Below are 20,368 nucleotides of genomic sequence, written 5' to 3'. Positions count from 1 at the left end.
CCACTTGTATTCGCCTTTTGGTAGGTACCATGGCATTCAATAGCCGTACCTGTACCCAGAGTCAATTCGCTGGTAGTTAAGGGTCTTTTGCATGTGTACATGTACACTTGATATAAACTGCTAAAACTTATGTTATAACCAATGTATGTGTATTTTGATTGGTTCTGCCACCATAAGTTGGCCATGGATGATATTATTTTTGGGATGATACAAATATAAGAATTTGATTGCCATGATATATTACTTCAATACTTATAGTTGAGAATTAAGAATTATGGTTTTAGGAATGATGAACAGAATCATATAAAAAGGCTTGCTTGGGCTTAGTGGGCTATGCCCATTAGGCCCTTGTGTCGTTCATGGCCTAGAAATTGTGTTGTGACAAATGCAGACATCCAATTATGATAGGTTTTAACCAACAGCAACAAAGATTTCAATTTATAATCATTTATAAGTTTATAAATGAATTAATATATCATTTCTCGCATGTAACAAAGCTTTCGATGGCATCATTAACTTAAAATTGTCTTTTATCGTCAATGGATTGCATCCACATAACGTTTATGAATGCAAACATCCAATTATGATAGGTTTTTAAATGCAAATATCCAATTATGATAGGTTTAACCATAATGTGCATAGATTTCGATTTATAATCATTTATAAGATTATAAATGAATTAATATATCATTTAAAGCTAGTAATAAAGCTTTCAAATGCCATGATTAACTTAAAATGGTGTTTTCTTGTCAATGGATATCATTCACTTCATGTTACTCTAAGCAAACATCTAATTATGAAAGGTTTAAGTAAACAACAATAATGATTTCAATTTATAATCAATTATAGAATTATAAATGAATTCATACATCAGTTAAAGTGAGTAACAAAGCTTTTGATGGCATAATTAACTGAAAATGGACTTTTCTTATCAAAGGATAGCATCCACACATTTTCTAATGCAAACATCCAATTATGGTAGGTTTTAACCAAGAAAAACTTAGATTTTGATTCGTACTCATTTATAACATTATAAAGGAACTAATATATCATTTAAAGTGAGTAATAAAGATTTCTATACCTTGATTGCTCTTAAATGGTCTTTTCTTATCAATAAATATCATCCACTTCATGTTTCCAATGAAAACATCCAATTATGATATGTTGTAACCAAGCATAACATTAATTTTGATTTATAAGGTTAGAAAGGAACTAATATATCATTTAAATTGAGTAACAAAGCTTTCTATGGCATGATTAGTTTAAATGATCTTTTCTTGTAAATGGATACCATCCACTTCATGTTTCCCAAAGCAACCATCCAATTATGATAGGTTTTAACAAACAACAATAAAGATTTCAATTTATCATCAATTATAAATTTATAAATGAATTAATATATCAGTTAAAGTGAGTAACAAAGCCTTTGATTGCAAGATTAACTTAAAATTATCTTTTCTTGTCAATGGATAGCATCCACTTCACGTTTGAGAATGCAAACATCCAATTATGATAGGTTTTAACCATAATGTCTATAGATTTTGATTTATAATCATTTATAAGATTATAAATGAATTAATGTATCTTTTAAAGTGAGTAACAAAGCATTCAATGCAATGATTAACTTAAAATTGTGTGTTCTTGTCAATGGATAGCATTCACTTCACGTTTCCCTAAGGAAACATCTAATTATGATAGGTTTTAACAAACAACAATAAAGATTTCAATTTATAATCAATTATAAAATTATAAATGAATCAATATATCAGTTAAAGCAAGTAACAAAGCTTTGTTGGTCCATATAATATGTGCTAGAGGAGGGTGAATAACACAATTTGGCTCTTAACAAGTTTGGAAACTAATTTCCAGAACTTAAGAAAACAAAAGCAAAGTATAAAATGCACAACAATTTAAAGTGGTTTGGTCCAAGACCTACATCCACTACCTTGATTATCCAACCAAGGATTTTCCCACAAATCCACTATAGACCGGTGAAATTCACAAGCTTTCACCAAGCTTTACAATGGCTTTTACCAAGCTCAGCCAAAAAACTTTTACACTAGTTTTTCACGGGCTCAACTAAAATCCAATGTGGTTTTCCAAGGCTCAAGCACAACCTTTAACAATCAAGCTATCCCAAGCTTGAACAACCCCTTAGAGTAACTCCCTCACTCTAAGAATACAAGAGAAGTAATAAAGAAGTACCTATGATCACTTACTTGATCTAGATGGTACAAGATGAAGTGCTAACTCTATTACAAAGATTGGCGTTTAAGTGCAGCAAGGTGCAATGAAGCTTTTTCGATTTTTTTCTACTTTCTATAGCTCAAAACTCATTCAAGGCTTCAAAAAACTATTTTTTTATTGTTGGAAGACCCTTTTATACTTGGAGATGCAACTTTGATGGCAGTTTGGCAATTTATATCCATTGAAAACAGTTGAGGATGAGTTCTAGCTATTAATCTTTCTTATAGTGCTCTAGTTCAAATTGCAGATAGAGAGCTCTTAGTCGACTAACTTGGTTGACTAAGTTGGTTCTGTTTTTGGTTTACAGATTCTGGCAGAAAGCACTTAGTCGACTAGCTTGGTTGACTAAATTGATTATGTTTCTTAAACTCTTTAGCCCATCGTTTCTCCAATTTGAAATTTGGTCAACCAATGTTCTTTCTTGTTTCACCAATAAGCTTCCTCCTTGTTATTTAGTTACATCTTATTGATTTTATCTCTCTTCTTCTATCAAAAGTACTCTTTGAAGAGTCAATAAATTAATTTCACAAATTACTTTCCTGCACACTCAAGTAAAGGTATTAGACACACATAAATGGGAATGTTTTATTATCATCGAAAACTAATGGAACCAACAATCTCCCCGTTTTTGATGATGACAAAACACTCCTTGATTAACAGCATAGTGTCATTTTAATTGTCTTTAGTTTTCTATAAAAGAATTGAGGATTTCTCCCCCTAAGTATGAGCTCCCCCTTAATGTGTGCATATTTTGCTTATTTTATTTTAGCCAATTTTATTCTCGTCATATAAAAAATGATGTTGTACATTTATAGTATACATATGATCCGCAACATAAAGTGATTTGCAGCAAGTAAATATTGACAGATTATCATTAAACTTTCAGCTTTAAGTGTTGACAGATTTTCATCAATGTCCCAGCAGCTGTCAACATTTTATTGATTTCAGATTTTGTTCACACCATTCATGTCTCAATCGATATACTATCCATACCATCCATATCTATTTTCGAACAAAAATTATCCACAATGCCATAACAAAAATTATTTATCAGCATGTAAATCAATATCAGCATGCCACCAGCAGATTTTGTTCATGATACTCAAAATACAAAAATATCAGCAGACTTCAATTTTTAGCAATTAAGCAACATAGTTATATCAGCATTCATTTTTCACATACAACTACATAAATAACAGAATTAAAATTGACTGTTTAAGTGCCACCATGGCACAAATAACAGTTAACCAACAAGTGTTCCGAAACTACCCCTGGACTATTTTTCTAAGTTCATACATCTTTGATTCTGTCTTTTTTCCTTTCCTAGGTTCCTTCCTGGTTCCTCTACCCAAACATTTTTTTTTAATTTATTCTTCATGTTCTTGGTTTCTGCACCCATTCTATTTTACTCCCCCTTTTTGTCAGCATCAAAGGGAGGGGCTTCTATTCATTGGATGTGTTAGAGGGTGAGAATTCAGTGCTGTAGAAAGGGTTGAGAGGAAAAGGAGAGGGCTCTCGAAGAGGTGATGAATGTCTTAGAGAAGGTTCTGGTAAGGACTTGTCTGAGGCAAGGATTGGAGAGGAGGCTGAAACTGGTCTGGATTTCTCTGCCAACCTGGAAGACTTTGTTCTTTTGAGAAAAACTGTCTTGGTTGCCATAGTCTTCTTGCCTTTGGTTGGTCGTTTTGCTTCAGTTGATGATGCTGTAGTGGCTTTGGCTTTCCCTGCTTTTGTCTTTACTCTGGTAGCTGATGGAGATTTCTTTCCTTTTCTACACCTTCACCATCTTTTTGAGTTTCTGTCCTGGCAGTGTCTTTTTCAGCTTCTCCCTCTTTAACCATTTGGTGAAAGATATCCATGATGGAGACTTCCTTTGAGTTTGGAGGAGAGGCCTGGTTTTTCTCTCTCTCTGAATCATTTTGGCTTTGAGGTTCAGGGGAGGTTGTCTTGGCTGGTTGATCAACCCCTTGGGGTGAGTCTTCAGTCTGTAGAGCAGGATTGGCAGATTTGTAGGTGGAACTTTCAGCCTAAATGCCAAAGCTTCCAACATGAGGAGCTGATTTTTCTGCTAACTTAGCTAAACTTTCAGCACCTTGTTGTACAGGTGTAGTGTTGGATGTGGCAGAACTATCAGCAGCCACAAGTTCAGATGGCATGTTTTCCTTTTCCTTCAACTTATTTTCCAACTCAGTGATTTTATCTTCCATTTTTTATAGCTTCATTCCTTGGTCAGTCAGCTTACCATCAATCCTCATGAGCAAATTAAAAATCACTTCATTTGAAAATCTGGAGAGAGCTTATTCAGGTTGAGCAGGTAGGCTGTGTTCTTTTCTTAGACCAGTCTTGGAGGCTTTAATGAACCTTTCTCTATCAAGTACATACCCTATTTTAACCAAGTTGCCATACTGAATAGCTTGATCTCTAGTTTTTACTAGGTCCATATCATACCTCTTTGACCATATTCCCTTCTTCTGCACAAGGGATGTAATCACATTCCCATACGACATATTTACCTTATCAAGTCTGCAGGCACTTCTCATTTTCTCAATCATAAATCTTCCTAAATTCAGAGACACTCCATTGAAAGCATGCTCCATTAGCCAAAGGCTTCCACTTCTGCCTTGTATATTTGCTGCTATGAAATATGTAGAATTCTGATATGAGGACTGGTTATCAAACCAGAATTACTTTTTAAAGAATATTTTTTTTTTCCAGTGATGATCTCCCATAATGAGGACGGATCATATTTTTCAAGCAGTTCAAATTCACCTACTTCATATTCTATTTTCAACAAGTTCACTAAATCCTCAGCAGTCATAACAAACTCTTTTCCATTTAGATAAACATTCAAGCTATCTTCTACATAATCATCAAAATCTATTAATTCCTTTCCTTTCAAAGCAATTCCAGAATAAAACTCTTTGACTAGACTTGGACTGTAAGACTTATTTCAAAGGTGTTGTAGTCTTTTAGTTTTAATTCATCAAAGTACTCAGATAGACTGGTATGGATTTCTACATTTTCCTTAAAACTCTTTCAGTCAATGAATTTTCCACAAGAGATTGGTGCATTCTCGATATTCTTGAATCTATATTCATGCAACTTATTCCTAAATTTCAAAGAGGAAGAACTGGTACCCTTGTGGAGTGAGGGCTCTGTTTCCTTTTTCTTGCCAGTTTTCTTATTCTTTTCTTTAAGTTTCTCGAATATATCTTTCACTGAACCAAGCATGATTTTCAGTTTCTTCTTGACATTTTCAGTTTTTGTTTTTTCCTCCATTGGCCTTTTCCCTTTCTTCTATTCTGATATTTCTTTGCTCTGAGATGTTCTAGCCATGTTGGTTGCAGAAATTTCTGAGGGTTTGAGTCAGTTTCAGAGGCAAACAGGGAGATTTAGGTTTTTGTTTTTAGAGCAATGGGTTTCAAGGGAGAGAGGAGGAGAGGCAGTCAGCAGTTATTAAAAAAAACTCTTCACCTTTATTTTAACTGCTGCCTTATTTCATTTCTTTATAATTTCAAACTTCCCTCTAAAAACTTGGTTATTTACCTTTGAGAGTTTTTCCTTCATTCCTTTTGCACCCGGTAAACCCACATTTTACTCTTCTTTCTCTAAAACTCACTAAGTTTTATTATTTAAGGCTGTCAGACTACTCTTAGTTGACTGAGAAGTCCTTAGTCGACTGAAAGCAGTTTGTTTTCTATGTGAGAGCTTAAGGTTTTCTTATAATTCCTACACATTAATCATCCCTAAATTTCTTCTAATCTCACAGAATTTATCTGTCACGACCCAAATTCTGAGCCATGACCGGCTCATGGGCCCAATGGACGTAGTCCATTAAGCCCAAGCAAGCCTATTAATATGACCAGCTCATCATTCCATCAAAGTTGCTAAATCACATTTCATAACTTCAAATCAAAATAATACTAAGCATTTCCAACTCGTAGTGGCATTACCAATCAAAGTATTGTCTAAACCTACGTCTTAATAATTTACATGGGGTTTATCTATACACAAACAAAGAGTACTCGACTTTCAGCGGAGAAACTCAGATGAATGTACAGCTACTAAATGCCGAGACACCTACCAAAAGTCAAGTATACGAAGACACCTCGACCTAGTTACCAGCTGCCTCTTGATCTGAAAACATGAAGTTGAAAATGGTGACTATAAACTTAGTGAGTGAACAAGGATAGGAACAAGCAACAACAAGGAAAATTTAAAAAAATCATGATGCATTTATCTTTAAAACAATGCAATTAGTTTAGCTTTTATCAAAACCCCTCATGTAAATGCCAAATGAGTAAATCACTTGATAAAAAGGTCCATGCTCAACAAATGATTTGAAGAGTGAAAACCTTAATAGCCTTTATGCAAATTAAGTCAAGTAAACGACGGGTCCTTGCTGCAGCGGAAAGGCATTCTCGCTGCAGCGAAGTTTGGATTCAAGTTATTAGCCGAATGAGGGTTTCTCAATTGACCGAGGGTTTCTCACCAAACCTCCTCATTTCAAACTTAACTAATTAATTTCTTAATATTAAAAGTCCATGCTCAACTATGGTACCAAAAAAATGGAAAATAGGACAGCAACCAAACAAAATAAGGAGCAAAACAGAAAGTTTTTCATTGTAACAAGAATCTATTCTTGCTGCAGTGAAATTTCAGCCATAAAACATAAAGTTTTTTGCTGTAGCAAGAATGATTCTCGCTATAGTAAAATGCTACAGTAACTTCTTCTTGCTGCTCTATTTCGTTGCCGCAAGAAAGGAAACTTGTTCTTGCTGCTCTGTTTCTCGCTGCAACGAGATTTCGGCTAATGTTACCCCTCTAAACCTGAGAGTTTCTCGCTGCAACGAGAAACAGAGCAGCAAGAAAAAGTTTCCTTTCTTTCAAGAAAAAAAACCATCTTGCTAACATGACAAAAATCAACATGAAACGCATAATAACTCCTAAAGTTCAACATGCAATATTCACATGCGCAAAACCATATACCATACTCATGAACTTTCTATAACCCACTTATCTATATATGTATATATATATATATCCATCACCATGCACACCACCTCATCATCATCAGCTCATGTGCACTCCCTACTCGGACATAGCTAGGTTAGCATCAGTTTATGCGCACTCCCTACTCACACATAGCCGGGTCAGCATCGGCTTATGTGCATTCACACTTGCACATAGCCGGGTCAACATCGACTTATGTGCACTCACACTCGTATATATATATATATATATCAACAAAATTTAGTAGTGCATGAATCCATAATAGCCACATGTCATAACATAGAGACAATTTATCAAAGGCTTGTTCCCAAGGCACTCGTTTTTTGAAAAGTTGTATAAAATCGTTCGAATGCTTTGTGCAAACACATTCACATTCCCAAAACAATTTTGAAATGCAAGTTCAGTCACCGGTATTATATTGAGCTTTTAACCGACTTTAACTCCCCTAATGGTCTAATTGAGGCTGTGGAACTTCGTTGGGACCTATCATGCACAACAACATCACCATTACCCCAACTTGGCATTAATACTATTCTAAAACTATTTTCTAAATTGGGTTCTACTAGTCATTCTTAACTACTTTCCAACTACCATTAAATGGGTATTGTTTGCAATACTCTAATCACACTTAAATGAATAACAATCCCAACAAATAAACTTTCACAAATCTAATTACTAGATATTCTCAACACTTTAAACTCAACTCCAATTTACTACTCACCTTGATAGCTTTGTAACTTTGAAATTCTTCCCAAAAATTTTTCAAGCTATTATGGGAGTTCTCTCTTTCTCTCTCTAAACACCTAGCTAGTGAGAAAAAGTATGGAAGTAGGATTTTCCAAGGGTTTTAAAGTGAGAGAGTGAAAGGGCACAAAGATTCTATGAAAGGGTGCACAAAAGCATGAAAATTAGAGCTAGAGAGATAAAGTTATGGAGGCTTCAAATCAAGCTTCTATGGAGGAGGAAAGCAACGTGAAATGGAAGGAAGAAGAAGGAGAAGAAGTTGTTGGAGAATGGAGAAGTTGTTGGAAGAAAAAGATATTTATAACTCAAGCTTATCCATTCCACTTGAATTTACAAAAATGCCCTTAGCAAGTTAACTTGTTCTCCTTCAACCCTTTATGCAATATTTCTACTATTTTAATGCTGAAACAAGTCCATAATGGTCTAGAAATGCTTGAGTTCACAAAACTTAAAAAATTTTGACTTGAGGTGAAAAATGACCATTTTGCCCCTACCGTGGAAATCATCATCATTTTTATTTTTTTTGTCATTTTACCCTTATTTTCATCACTCATTTATGCCTTAGGCCTATTTAGGCCATAATATTGTTTAAAAATTACTTTTAGAGGATTACTAAGAAAATAACTATGAGACCTCAACCTCTAAAGGCTTGTAACTAAGTATAGATGTAATAATACGAGTCAGGGGTAGTTCCGTCATTTTCTCTAATAAGCTCCCAAAGTAAGTTTTAAACAATATTATGGCCTAAGAAGGCTTAAGGCATAAATGGATGGTGAAATTAAGGGTAAAACGGAAAGGAAACCAAAATTTTGACGATTTTCATGGTAGGGGCAAAATGGTCAATTTTCACCTCAAGTTAAAATTTTATGTTTTTATGAACCCGAACATGTCTAGACCATTATGGACCTTGTCCCAGTGTCAAAAGAACAAAATGATTGCATAAAAGATTGGAGGAGAGTAAGTTAATTGGTGGAAGGGCAAATTGGTAATTTTATGGGAATGGATAAATTTGGCCTATAAATATCTTGAATTTCCAGCAGCTTCTTGAAATTTCCAGCAGCAATCTTCTTCTTCCCTTCTCCTCTCTCACATTTCTTCAATTCTTCCATGGGAGTTTTCTTCAAGCTTCCATAACTTTCTCTCTCGAGCTCCAATTTTCATGCTTTTGGTGTACTCTTCCATAAACCCTTATGCTCTTTCATCCTCTCACTTTAAAACCCTTCAAAAATCTGGTTTTCATACTTTCTCTCACTAGTTAGGTATTTTAGAGAGAGAAAGAGAGAATTACCCCATTGATTTGGAAGCAATTGGAAGAGAATTTGACTACAAAGGAGCCTTAGGGTAATTGATGAATTAAGCTTGGTTTTTAGCTACAGAAAATGGCTAGTAATTGGGGTTTATGAGCTGTTTTATTGTTGATGATGTTCATTACTTTTAGTGATTAAGATAGTGAATATAGATGGCCATTTAATATGGCAATTGAAAGCTAGTTTAGAGATAGCTTTTACGGGTCATAGTAAGTAAATTGATCTATTGTTTATGTTAATTTGATCCTAGGTTTTAAGGAAGCCCCATCATCTCATTTGGACAATTAGGGGAATTGGAGTCATCTAAAGGCTTTACAATCATTTGGTGAGTTGACTACCTTCAAAACTTATTTTGGGAATATAATGTATTTGACAAACGTTTAAATGATTTTATACGATTTTTCATGAAAATGAATGTCTTGGGAACAAGCTCTTGAGAAATTATTTATGTTATGATAAGTGGTTATTATGGATTTCTATGTGGCTGCATTATGTTGATATATATATATGCTTGAATATAATGTTGTGTAATTATATTGACTCGGCTATGTGCGAGTAGGGAATGCACATGAGCTGGTGATGATGATGATGGGATGGTGTAATGCATGTGAAACTTGACATGTTAAACCTAGAGAAATTGTTATGTGTTTCATATTGGTTTTGAACATTTCAAACAGGGTGGTTTTCTTTGGGAGAAAGGGAAATTTTCATTTAATGCCCTGTATTTCGTTGATTCTCGCTGCAGCGATATCCTCTCGGGTTTTGAAAAATGTAAATTTTTAGAATACATGTTGTAGACATTGTATGTAAATTTTTAAGGAGTAATGCCCCTACGAGTTGGCAATGTATATCACTATTTTGATTCAAAAGTATGACTTATGACTTACCGATATTTGATGGAATGATGAGTAGGATAAATCGATAGGCTTGCTTAAGCTTAATAGACTACGTTTATTGGGCCCTTGGGCCGATCATGGCCCAAAATTTTGGGTCATGACAATGTTGGTATCAGAGCCAGGTTTGTCTAGGTTCTAGAATTTCCTTTTGGTCCAGCAGAGAGTCAGGTCTTTATGTGAGAACTTTAGTTGTAAAGTGTGATCCATGGCACATTTTACAACCAAATGACCGCATAGATTCTCTATCTTAGAAACCACCTTTTGCCTTAAGTATGATTATAATATGTGTTTAATAACAGGTATTTGCTCTTGTCTAGGTACGAATGTTGCCTAAGACAAGAGCCAGCTCAAGACGGATAGGGGAGCAAGATGCTCCTATTGAGATGGCAGATAGCCACGGGCATCCACCCGGAGGGGCCAAGGTTGACGTGGCAGGCCCACTAGGCCGGTGAGGGCGGATACACCTATGAGTAGGCTAGAGGAGGGACAGTCCTCAAGTGATGTAGATAGACACCCAGCTAGGGGTATTACCATAGAGGATTTAGCGGTAGGCCTACAGGGAGTCAATCGGGTTGTAGAGAAGATGGCGACTCGTATAGAGGATATACAGAGGGTAGTAGAGGGGAGACCTACAGTACAAGAATCCCCTAGCTCCCAAGGACAGGTCGATCACCAACATCATGAGGTAGAGAGGGGACCCTTAGAGATTTCTCTCCCTGATTTCCTAAAGCTCAAGCCTCCATCATTTTCAGGGTCTGATGCATCGGAAAAACCCCAGATTTTCTTGGATAAGATGGAGAAAATTTGGAAAGCTTTGGGATGTTCTAGTTTCTGGTCAATTGAGCTAGCCGTCTTCTAATTAGAGGATGTGGCGCAAGAATGGTATAGCTTTTTATGTAGAGGCAGACTGACGGATGCAGTACCGTTGGCCTGGAGTGAGTTCAGTACAGCTTTTTTGGATCGATTCCTACCACTCAGTGTACGTAATGCCAGAGCCAGAGAGTTTGAGACTTTGGTACAGACTTCGAGCATGACGGTGTCCGAGTATGACATCAAGTTCACACAATTGGCTCGTTATACACCCTATCTCGTTTCTACTAAGGAGATGAAGATTCAGAGGTTTGTGGATGGGTTAGTGGAACCATTATTTAGGGCTGTGGCATCTTGAGATTTCATTACCTATTCTGCAGCAGTGGATCATGCTCAGCGCATCGAGATGAGGACCAGTGAGAGTAGGGCTGCAAGGGATAGAGCAAAAAGGGTGAAGACAGAGGGTTACCAAGGCCGTAGAGATTTTATCAATGGTGGTTCATCTTCTAGCCGTCAAGGTCCACAAAAAGACTCACGATTGCCCCAGAGGGGGAGTGACTTGCCTGGTGCTATTGTTGGGGCAGGACAAAGAACTTTCAATTCTGGAAGGCAACAAAATTCTAAACGAGGTAGTCAAGTCACCCGCTCTTGTGATACTTGTGGGAGACGACATAGTGGAAAGTGCTTCCTTACTAGAAGAACTTGTTACAGGTGCTGTCAACTTGGGCATATTAGAAGGGATTGTCTGATGGCACATCAATCACCAGATTTTGCTCGTGGTTCCACCCAGCCAGCTTCGTCTGCTCCTTCAGTTGCTGCCTCATCTGGTCGGGAAGCTAGTGGATCGAGAGGTAGAGGTGTTGGTACTTCCTCTCAAGGCAGGCCATCTGGGTTCGGATATCAAAGTTCTGTTGGTAAAGGCCAGGCGAGGGTGTTTGCTTTAACACAGCAGGAGGCTTAGACATCCAATGATGTGGTCTCAAGTATTCTCTCCATTTGTAATATGAATGCTCAGGTACTATTTGATCCTGGTGCTACCCATTCTTTTATCTCTCCATGTTTTGCATCTCGATTGGGTAGAGATCGTGTTAGGAGAGAGGAACAATTAGTGGTGTCTACTCCTTTAAAGGAGATATTTGTGGCCGAATGGGAATATGAGTCCTGTGTAGTACTAGTCAAGGACAAGGACACTTTGGTGAATTTGGTGGTGTTAGACACCTTAGACTTTGATGTGATCTTGGGGATGGATTGGTTATCACCCTGCCATGCTAGTGTGGACTACTATCATAAATTTGTTAGATTTGATTTCCTCGGTGAACCATCATTTAGTATTCAGGGGGATAGGAGTAATGCTCCAACCAATTTGATATTAGTCATGTCTGCCAGAAGATTATTACGACAGGGTTGTATAGGTTACTTGGCTGTTGTAAAGGATACTTACACGAAGATTGGAGATGTAACTCAAGTGTCGGTGGTGAAGGAGTTCGTGGATGTATTTCTTGAGGAGTTACTAGGTTTGCCTCCTGAACGGGAGATTGAGTTTTGCATAGATTTGATTCTCGACACTAGACTTATATCCATACCCCCATATAGAATGGCACCAGTAGAGCTTAAAGAGCTTAAGGATCAATTGGAGGATTTGTTGGATAAAGGTTTCATCCGACCTAGTGTATCCCCATGGGGAGCACCGGTGCTATTTGTGAAGAAGAAAGATGGGTCACTTAGGCTGTGCATTGACTATCGACAGCTTAATAAAGTGACAGTGAAGAATAAGTATCCTCTCCCAATGATAGATGATTTATTTGATCAACTACAAGGAGCACAATGTTTCTCTAAGATAGATCTGCAATCTGGGTACCATCAGTTCAGAACTCGAAATGAAGATATACCCAAGACCGCATTTCTAACAAGGTATGGGCACTATGAGTTCTTGGTGATGTCATTTGGACTCACGAATGCTCCTGCAGCCATTATGGATTTGATGAACCGAGTGTTCAAGCCTTATTTGGATAAGTTCGTGGTGGTGTTTATTGATGATATCTTGATATACTCGAGGAGCAGGGAGGAGCATGAGCAGCATCTTAAGATAGTGCCCCAAATTTTGAGAGAACATCAATTGTATACCAAGTTCTCTAAGTGTGAGTTTGGCTCAAAAGTGTTGCATTTTTGGGGCATGTGGTATCTAAGGATGGGGTACAAGTTGATTCAAAGAAAGTTGAAGCAGTGGAAAAATGGCCAAGGCCAACATCAGTTACGGAGATTAGAAGCTTTGTGGGTTTGGCTGGCTATTATCGTCGCTTTGTAAAAGACTTCTCTAAAATAGTCACCCCTCTGACAAAGCTGACACGTAAGGATACAAAATTTGAGTGGTCTGATGCTTGTGAGGATAGCTTTGAGAAGCTTAAGGCATGTCTCACTACAGCTCCAATATTAAGCCTACCTCAAGGCACGGGGTGTTATACGGTATTTTGTGATGCATCGCCGGTTGGTTTAGGGTGTGTATTAATGCAACATTGGAAAGTGATTGCTTATGCATCAAGGCAACTTAAAAGGCATGAGCAGAATTACCCCGCACACAATTTGGAAATGGCAGCAATCGTGTTTGCCTTGAAAATTTGGAGACATTACTTGTATGGTGAGACTTGTGAGATATATACGGACCACAAAAGTTTGAAGTATATATTTCAGCAGAGAGATCTTAACTTACGGCAAAGTAGATGGATGGAGTTGCTAAAGGATTATGATTGTACTATTCTTTACCATCTCGGTAAGGCCAATGTAGTGGCTGATGCCTTTAGTCAAAAATCAATGGGAAGCTTGGCACATATTTCTACAGATAGGAGATCCTTGGTTAAGGAGATCCATAGCTTAGGAGACATGGGAGTGCATTTGGAAGTTGCGGAGACAAATGCATTGCTAGCACATTTTAGAGTGAGGCTTATCTTAATAGATTGGATCAAAGAAGCACAAAGTAAAGATGATTTTGTAGCTAAGGCCTTAAAAGATCCTCAAGGAAGGAGAGGAAAAATGTTTACCAAAGGCACAGATGGAGTGTTGAGGTATGGAACCAGACTTTATGTGCCTAATAGTGATGGGTTGAGGAGAGAAATATTGGAAGAAGCTCACATGGCAACCTATGTGGTACATCCAGGGGCTATAAAGATGTATCAAGATTTGAAGGAGGTGTATTGGTGGGAAAGACTCAAGAGAGATGTAGCTGAATTGTCTCCAAGTGCTTGGTTTGTCAGCAGGTTAAGGTTGAGCATCAAAAGCCTGCAGGGCTACTACAGCCATTACTAGTACCCGAGTGGAAGTGGGAGCATATTGCCATGGACTTTGTAATGGGTTTGCCTCGAACTAGTGGGGGCTACGACTCGATTTGGATCATAGTAGATCGATTAACAAAGTCAGCTCATTTTCTTCCAGTTAAGACTACTTATGGGGCTGCCTAGTATGCTCGAGTTTATGTGGATGAGATAGTACGGCTGCATGGTATCCCCATTTCTATAGTATTTGACAGAGGAGCTCAGTTTACTAGTAGGTTTTGGGGAAAGTTGCAGGAAGCATTGGGCACTAAGTTGGATTTCAGCACAGCTTTCCACCCTTAGACTGATGGATAGTCTGAACGGACCATACAGACATTGAAGGATATGTTGAGGGCTTGTGTGATAGACCTTGGGGTCAAATGGAATCAATATCTACCCTTAATGGAGTTTGCCTACAATAATAGTTTCCAATCTAGCATCCAAATGGCACCATTTGAGGCATTATATGGACGGAGATGTAGGTCACCCATTGGATGGCTAGAGGTGGGAGAAAGGAAACTTTTTGGACTTGAGTTAGTGCAGAATGCTACTAAGAAAATATGAATGATCCGTCAGAGGATGTTAACAGCACAAAGTAGACAGAAATCATATGCTGATAACCGATGAAGAGACTTGGAGTTCCAAGTAGGAGATCACATATTTTTGAAAGTTTCACCAACTAAAGGGGTAATGAGGTTTGGCAAGAAAGGGAAGTTAAGTCCTCGGTATATAGGACCCTTCGAGATCTTAGAAAGGCTTGGAGTGGTGGCTTATCGTTTGGCACTACCACTAGACCTTTCGAATATTCATCTCGTGTTTCATGTGTCTATGCTTAGGAAGTACAACCCGGATCCATCACATGTAATACGGTATGAAACCATTTAGTTGCAAGATGATCTAACTTATAAGGAGCAACTAGTAGCTATCCTTGATAGGCAAGTTAAAAAGCTCCGTTCAAAGGAAGTAGCATTAGTGAAAGTGTTGTAGTGGAATCACACTAGCGAGTAAGTAACGTGGGAAGCCGAGGAAGAGATGCGAACAAAGTATCCCCATCTCTTTGATACTTAGAGGTACGTTACCTTATAGTGAATTTAAATTCAGGGACCGAATTTCTTTAAGTGGGGGAGAATGTGAGACCTCAACCTCTATAGGCTTGTAACTAAGTATAGAGGTAATAATACGAGCTAAGGGTAGTTTCGTCATTTTCTCTAATAAGCTCCTAAAGTAAGTTTTAAATAATATTATGGCCTAAGTAGGCTTAAGGCATAAATGGATGGTGAAATTAGGGGTAAAATGGAAAGGAAACCAAAATTTTGATGATTTTCATGATAGGAGCAAAATGGTCATTTTTCACCTCGGGTTAAAATTTTATGTTTTTATGAACCCGAACATGTCTATACCATTATAGACCTTGTCCTAGTGTCAAAAGAACAAAAAGATTGCATAAAAGATTGGAGGAGAGTAAGTTAATTGGTGGAAGGGCAAATTGGTAATTTTATGGGAATGGATAAATTTAGCCTATAAATATCTTGAATTTCCAACAGCTTCTTGAAATTTCCAGCAGCTGTCTTCTTCTTGCCTTCTCCTCTCTCACGTTTCTTCAATTCTTCCATGGGAGTTTTCTTCAAGCTTCCATAACTTTCTCTCTCTAGCTCCAATTTTCATGCTTTTGGTGTACTCTTCCATAAACCCTTATGCTCTTTCATCCTTTCACTTTAAAACCCTTCAAAAATCTGGTTTTCATACTTTCTCTCACTAGTTGTGCATTTTAGAGAGAGAAAAAGAGAATTATCCCATTGATTTAGAAGCAATTGGAAGAGAATTTGACTACAAAGGAGCCTTAGGGTAAGTGATGAATTAAGCTTAGTTTTTAGCTGCAGAAAATGGCTAGTAATTGGGATTTATCAGCTGTTTTATTATTGATTATGTTCATTACTTTTAGTGATTAAGATAGTGAACATAGATGGCCATTTAATGTGGCAATTGAAAGCTAGTTTAGAGATAGCTTTTAGGGGTCATAGTGTGTAAATTGATCTATTGTTTATGTTAATGTGATCCTAGGTTTTAAGGAAGCCCTATCATCTTATTTGGACAATTAGGGGAGTTGGAGTCATCTAAAGGCTTTACAATCATTTGGTGAGTGGACTGCCTTCAAAATTTATTTTGGGAATATAATGTATTTGACAAACGTTTGAATGATTTTATACGATTTTTCATGAAAATGAATGTCTTGGGAACAAGCTCTTGAGAAATGATTTATGTTATGATATGTGGTTATTATGAATTGCTATGTGGCTGCATTATGTTGATATACATATATGCTTAAATATAATGTTGTGTAATTATATTGACTCGGCTATGTGCGAGTAAGGAGTGCGCATAAGTCGAGGATGACCTGATTATGTTCGAGTAGGGAGTGCGCATAACCCGATGATGACCCAGCCATGTGCGAGTAGGGAGTGCGCATGAGCTGGTGATGATGATGATGGGATGGTGTGATGATGATGATGGGTATATGCGTATATATATACATATGTAAATATGTGTGTTATAGGAAATTGATGGATAATGGTTTATGGTTGTAATGCATGTGAAACTTGACATGTTAAGCCTAGAGAAATTGTTATGTGTTTCATATTGGTTTTGAACATTTCAAACAGGGTGGTTTTCTTTGGGAGACAGGGAAATTTTTATTTGATACCCTGTATTTCGCTGCAACGAGAAACTCTCAGGTTTTGAAAGGGTAGGCTGGGCGAAAACTAGCTGCAGCGAGGATGCATTTTCGCTGCAGCGAGAATGACACTGTAACTTCTCACTGCAGCGAAATACATTCTCGCTGCAGCGAGAAACTTTCTGTTTCTGGGTAGCAATTTCGCTACAGCAAGATTGAATTTCGCTGCAGCGAGAAACATTCTGTTTCTGGGTTACAATTTCGCTGCAGCGAAAAACTTTCTATTTTGGTCTCCTATCTTGTTCAATTGTTGTCCTATCTTTCACTTTTTTACTACCATATTAGAGCATAGACTTCCAACATTAAGGATCAAATGAGTTAAGTTTAAAATGAGGAGGTTTAGTGAGAAACCCTTGGCCAGTTGAGAAACCCTCGTTCGGTTAATAACCAAATCCCAACGTCGCTTACTTATTTAACTTGCTTACGTATCATTGAAGCTTTCATTCTTCAAATGGTTCGTTGTGTATGGATTCATGATTTTCAAATGATCAATCAATTAAGGGCTTGGTGAGGGGTTTTTAATAAGAATAGAAACAAATTACATTGTTTTGAAAAATAATGCATCATGATTTCATTAAAGATTCCTTATGGTATGCTTGTTCCCTTCCTTGTTCACTCACTGGGTTTATACTCACCATTCTCAAATTCATGTTCTTAGATCACGAGGCAGCCGGTAACTAGGACGAGGTGTCCTTGTAGACTTGTGTCCATCTTTCGGTAGGTGTCTCGACATTCAGTAGCTGTATATTCATCTGAGTCCCTCCGCTGGAAATCGAGTGTTATTTTGTTTTGTATAGACAAACTTAATGTAAATTTTTAGAATACATGTTGTAGACATTGTATGTAAATTTTTAAGGAGTAATGCCACTACGAGTTGGCAATGTATATCACTATTTTGATTCAAAAGTATGAAATATGACTTAGTGATATTTGATGGAATGATGAGTAGGATAAATCGATAGGCTTGCTTGGGCTTAATTGACTACGTTTATTGGGCCCTTGCGCGGGTCATGGCTCAAAAATTTGGGTCGTGACAATGACGAAATTACCCCTGATCAGGGATATCCGTCTACTTCTATCTACGAGTCTATAAAGGTACAAAGTCTCACATTATCTTCATTTAGAGGTTTGGTAAAAATGTTTGCAAATTGATGTAAAGTATTCACAAATTCTATCTTAATATCATTTTTCATCACATGATCTCTAATAAAATGGCGTCTAATCTCAATGTGCTTTGTCCTAGAGTGCTGTATAGGATTTTTTGATATATTGATTGTATTCGTGTTATCACAGTAAATTGGTACATTATGCATTGTTATTCCATAGTCATTTAATTGTTGTTTGATCCAAAGGATTTGTGCACAGTAGCTTCCTAATGATACATATTCAGCCTCTACTGTAGATAGTGCCACTGAGTTTTGCTTTTTGCTGGACCAAGACACAAGCATCTTTCCTAAAAATTGGCATGTTCCACTAGTGCTCTTCCTATTAGTTCTGTTGCCAACAATGTCAGCATCTGAATATCCAATTAAGCTAAGAGTTGAGTCTCTAGAGTACCATATTCCTAGTTCTTGAGTGTCTATGAGGTATCTAAAAATTCTCTTAGCGGCAGTTAAGTGTGATTCTTTAGGCTGTGACTGAAATCTAGAACACAAGCACACACTAAACTGAATATCTGGGCTACTTGCCGTTAAGTAGAGAAGAGAGCCGATCATACCTCTATAGAGCTTTTGATCTACATCTTTACCTTTTTCATCTAAGTCGTGTTTGGTGGATGGACTCATTGGTGTAGAAATTGATTTCAGCTTCAGCATATCAAATTTCTTGAGCATATCATGAGTGTATCTATCTTGGTTGATGAAGATTCCTTCCTCACTTTGTTTGATTTGAAGACCAATGAAGTATTTCAACTCTCCCATCATGCTCATTTCAAATTCACCCTGCATTTCCTTTGTAAAGTTCTTACATAAATCTTCATTAGTTGCACCAAATGTTATATCATCCACATATATTTGCACAACAATTAAATCATTTAGATATCTCTTAATGAACAATGTAGTATTGATGCTGCCTCTATCATACCCTTTCTCAACTAGAAATTTTGAAAGCTTTTCATACAAAGCTCTAGAAGCTTGTTTCAATCCATACAAGGCTTTATGAAGTTTGTAAACATGATCAGATTTTTCAAAGTCTTCGAAACTAGGTGGTTGTTCTACATATACTTCCTTTTAAATTAATCCATTTAAGAATGAACTTTTTACATCCATTTGAAACAATTTAAAATTTATGAAACATGCAAAAGCTTGCAACAACCTTATAGCTTCAATCCAAGCAACCGGAGCAAAAGTTTCATCATAATCTATTCCTTTTTTCTTGGTTGTATCCTTTTGCTACCAACCTAGCTTTATTTCTAACTACATTTCTGTCACAGCCCAATTTCTGGGCCATGACCGGTGCAAAGGCCCAATGGGCTCAACCCACTAAGCCCAAACAAGCCTACTTAATTGATCTTTTATGTTAATCCATATTCCTTTAGAATCCGAAATTCATAATGCTCAATTACAATTCCTTTGAAAACAACTCATAAAACTCAGTCATGTATTCATAGTGGTATCATCAACCATTATATACATACATATTGTCACGACCCGAAACTCACATCGAGCCCGTGACAATCGCAACGATGTCCCAATAGACATTCATTACTCGTAATGTCAATCGAAACCTCGCAAGGCTTAACATCAGTTTTCTCATTTTCCCTGTGAGTTTTAGTTACTAAAATCATGTTTTAAAGTGATATGAACCAATTTCAGTTCAAAAACAGTTAAAAAGAAATTTCAACTACACAGGGGTATTTTGGTCATTTTTCCCAAAAATTTCGAAACCAGCTAAAAATGTAGCATGCTAGTATAAAACACATAATTCATATTTAAAAATAAGTTTAGATGTCTAAAACATTCATTTAAAGTGAAATTATAACTATGTGAATATAATAAAAATATTCTATTTTCTTATAAAACAATATTTATAGAGTTACCGGTAAAAAATTTTTGTAGCGTAAAAGCTAAATAAATTCATACATATTGTAATACAAATAACCAAAGTATAAAATTTAATTTACAGTGACACGTGGGCCCACGAACGACCAAAAGTATTAAAAGCAGTAAACCTACAGTTTTTGAGGATGCAAGTCCAACTGTAGCCGTCAACAACGTGAGCTATCTACAGACTATCTTGAGCCTGAAAAGGGTGGAAAAGAGGGTGGTGAGATTATATAATCCCAGTGAGTAAACAAATACCATCTAAAATATCTAA

This window comes from Theobroma cacao, chromosome 3, assembly GCF_053813885.1.
Source record: "Theobroma cacao isolate CCN51 chromosome 3, ASM5381388v1, whole genome shotgun sequence".
Lineage (NCBI taxonomy): Eukaryota > Viridiplantae > Streptophyta > Magnoliopsida > Malvales > Malvaceae > Theobroma > Theobroma cacao.
This window is presented reverse-complemented; position numbering follows the sequence as displayed.